Raw genomic sequence first — 890 nt, forward strand, 5'->3', positions numbered from 1 at the left:
TTGTTGTTTTTGCCTTCGCTAAAATTAAAAATCAAGGTATTTGCGTGCGCAACAATAAAGCGACGACTATCCAACCATAACGTGTGATACGCCTGTCGCTGAAGTGTAGTTTGGCAAAATCGGTCATGAGTATAGTAGAGCAGTCGAGAGACATGAACGGAAAAACAAACAACACATAAATGTAACAACTGTATGAATCGGTTACACATACCTCCAATTAACTGCTTAGTGGTTACGATCACTAAGCAGCATGCAAGTAGTAGCAGCACGTACATATTTTCTCCCAGCTTCTATGCTGGATAAGCTCATGTTATTACCTCAATTCAGATTACAACAGCAGAGATAAACATACTTGTTAAATTATAAACTAAATGTAGAAACTACATCTGTTGGTAGTTTGGATAAGCGGAATAACATAAAATATGGTTCTGCAAAAACATATTTTCGTATTTCATTCCTACCTACAACGTATTAGAAACAGCGCGTTAAAGCTGTTTGCTTAAATATATTCCAGTCATCGATATAATTAGCTTCCGGAGAATATAATAAGATTGAAAGCTTGGCGATGCTTCATCAACTGAATCTTTTTGGAAACAAATTATCGAAGTTCGATTATTTTATTCGTGATTATTTTATCTCCCATTGCCACACCAATACCACAACGTGCACTATATTTTGTTTCGCCTGGCTAAACTAAGCTTACAAACTTTCGGTTCTATCGCTCGACCAACACGTTGTCATGTTTTTGAAGCCAGCAACATCTGGTTTTGTGAGGAAGAGAAGCAATAGAAGAAGTATTGCTTCAATGTTGCATAGATTGAAAAAGAGAAATGTGAAAAAGTGGAGGGAGGGCAGAACAGAAGGCGTTCGACAATGCTGCGGATTCAATC

The sequence above is a fragment of the Ciona intestinalis genome, chromosome 3 (assembly GCF_000224145.3).
Source record: "Ciona intestinalis chromosome 3, KH, whole genome shotgun sequence".
Classification (NCBI taxonomy): Eukaryota; Metazoa; Chordata; class Ascidiacea; order Phlebobranchia; family Cionidae; genus Ciona; species Ciona intestinalis.